The sequence below is a fragment of the Monoraphidium neglectum genome, assembly GCF_000611645.1.
Source record: "Monoraphidium neglectum strain SAG 48.87 unplaced genomic scaffold scaffold02103, whole genome shotgun sequence".
Lineage (NCBI taxonomy): Eukaryota > Viridiplantae > Chlorophyta > Chlorophyceae > Sphaeropleales > Selenastraceae > Monoraphidium > Monoraphidium neglectum.
Window position 1 is genome coordinate 4 of NW_014011525.1, and position 3,008 is coordinate 3,011.

Consider the following 3,008-nt stretch of genomic DNA (forward strand, 5'->3'; position numbering starts at 1 on the left):
CCGCCGGCCGGCGGCGGCGCGCGTCGGCCACAGGCGACGGCGTCGTTCACGACGGCAAGCCCGAGCCGGGCGCGGCAGGGGCCCGGGCCGCCGACGCGCGGCGGCGGCGCGGCTCAGCGTCGGGCGACGGCGGCGCTGCTGCCGGACCAGCCGAGGGGCAGGCGCCTGCAGCTGCTGCTGCGGGAGATGCGCCCGCGGCTGCGGCGGGGCCGAGCAGGAAGCGGCGGGCGGCCGACGGCGGCGGCGGCGGCGGCGGTGAGGCCGGCGGCGACGGGGTCAAGGCGGAGGGCGATTCGGCGGCCGGGGCCAGCGGGGAGTCAAAGGCGGCGGGCGGCAGCAGAAAGCGGCGGGGGCCAGCCGAAGGCGGCGACGGCGACGCCGTAAAGGAGGACGAGGCTCCCGCGGCGGTGGGCGAGGCGGCAGCCGAGGCAGGGAAGGGCTCGCGAGGCACGGCCGCGCTGAAGCCGGTGCGCGCGCGCGGCAGGCAAGAGCGCGGCGGCGGCGGTGGCGGCGGGGGCGGGCAGCAGGAGGCGGCCAAGGGCCATGGAGTGGAGGAGGCCGACGAGAACGAGCAGGGGCAACCTCCCGCAAGCACGCCGCAGAAGGGGCCCGTCGCAGCCACGGGCACCCCTTCCAAGGCCACGCCGGCAAAGGCGGCGCCCGCCGGCTCCACGCCCGCCAAGAGCCCCGCCAGGGGCACGCCTGGCAAGGCCGCGGCGGGCACGCCCGGCAAGCTCGGTTGCAGCCGCTGCCGTTATTCCGAGCGCGGCTGCAAGTCGTGCAGGCCCGCCGCGGCAGCTGAGGGCGAGGGCGCTTAGCGCACGGGTCGAGGGAGCGCTGCGCGCACCACAAGTGTGGCCTTCTGCGATTTCCATGTATGCGCTTGCGGCTCGCGACGGCAGCGCGCAACGACCTGCGATTGTAAGCCACCTGCTGCCACTTTCATGTGATATCCCCAAGGTGCCACCAGGTTGCCCAACCACGACCTCACCACTGCTTTTCATTGATCTTTGCTGGCATCAACCATGCATTTTATTTCATTTCTTGTCTACCCCGGCCCCTGGGCTGCTGCATGCTATGTAACCAAGCTATGGAGCAAGGACAGAGGGCACTTGCAGCTGCAAGTGCGTCTACTAGGGTTGACAGTGGTTTGACCAGCATGCGGGCTTGCCTCCATCATGCAAGGGACATGGGATCGGGGTTGTTCAACCTCTCGTCGCCGCATTGATTGCCTGCCTGACAGTTTTTCAGCAGATATGAAGGGCTCGGTGCGCGCAGCATGCCACTGTGGCTCGATATGCTCGAGAGCACAAGGGCATGTGCTGCGGTATCGAGCGGCCACAACGTACCATGTGCGTCTTCCCCACATCTGTACCAGGCCAGAGCTGCAACCTCGAGTGTTGCTCAACGACGGGGATTGTGTGATGAGCTTGCACACCCCGCTTCCGGGTGCCAAACGCTCTACATCAGAGCCGCTCCCGCTGATGGAGTGCCCCAGCCGATTGTTGCAATAGGACGAAAATATTAACAGTAAGAATTACATATAGCGTGCAGCTGCTGGCGAGCTCGTCACACAGCCACAGCCGCATCGCGCTTGATGGCGCCGCAGACCGCTGCAATCCCTGGCGCTGCCAAGCCAAAACACAAGTTCCGGCCATACGGCGCGCCGGCTGGGGTGTGGCCGCACCCAGAACACTGGTCTCACTGTGAGTGAGGCGCAGCTGGAATTGTGTCCCCGAAAAAGTCCATCGGCTGGGCTGGGCAAACGGGCGGGAACGAGCGGGAGCGGCACCGCTCAACACACATTGGCATGCGCTCAGTGAAACCTCACGCCTGCGCAAACTGCGTGCGCATGCATCACCACTTCGCACCCAGGCGTGCTGCATGATCCCTACGAACGGGTGAGCAATCGCAAACAGCAACCCGTGCGAGCGATTGGCCGAAGCGCCTGGCTGTGTTGCTGTCTCGCTGCGACGCTGAGTGCGGCTGGGGGCGGCGGCTGCCACTGTCGCCCACCCCCTGAGCCGCTGTAAGCTCCGCTGCCGCACAACTGCCCCCGCCCTGGCCTTGCCGCCGGCCGTACCCGCGCGCGGACAGGTCAACTTCTGGAGCCATAGCGTCCCGGGGGCCGCCTTCGCCGCGCTCGCGGCCGCAGCCGCCGTGGGCGCCGCGCCCGGCGGAGCGGCACTCGCGGTGTTCTGCACGTGCGCGGCCATCACACACTGCTTCAGCGCCCTGACGCACGTGTGGCCAGACTCCCACGGCCTGGTGAGCTAGGGCGGTGCGGCGCGATGCGTAGGCCAGGTCGGGCGAACCGCGCCATCACGAGCGACCGACCCCGTGTGCCAAACGCGCCGCCCAGCTGCGGGCACACGGCGCACGTGCAGCTTCGGCCACGACCGGGCGCATCGCCCCTGTGACGCTCCGCCGCCGAGCTGCGGCCCCCTCTGGATGCGCACGCGCGACCGTGACCGCAGGAGAAGCTGGATCACTTTGGGATTGTCGCCCTCATCCTCGGGACGCCCGCCACACAGCTTATGGTGCGACTGCGCTCAGATGGTTTTGCACACGCGCGTGCGAGCGCGGCCGGCGCGCGCGCCTTGGGCGGGCCGGCCGCACGGGTGGCGCGCCGCTGAATTGCAGGAGCAGCCGGCTCCAAACCGCCCTGCGGTCGGTCCAGCGCCGCCGTGGCGAGTTCCGGGGTGTGAGCTGGCACCCCGGCCGACGCGAAAGCCCCGCCCCCGCGGCCGCCGCCCCCGCCCCCTCCCCGCAGGCGATCCACCCCCACGGTGACACAAGCTGCATGGCGCTCTGCGGGGTCGGCCTGCTGCTCGCCGCGCTGCTGCGGCCGCTGCCGCGCACCCTGGGGTTCCTGGGGATCGGCGCGGTCATGGTGTTCCACTACACATACATCATCAACCAGGCCCTGGCTATTCAGATTGTCCTATACGTCACCGGCGCCGCCTCCTTCATCCGAAACGGCGGCCACGTGAGTCGCCATGGCGGGG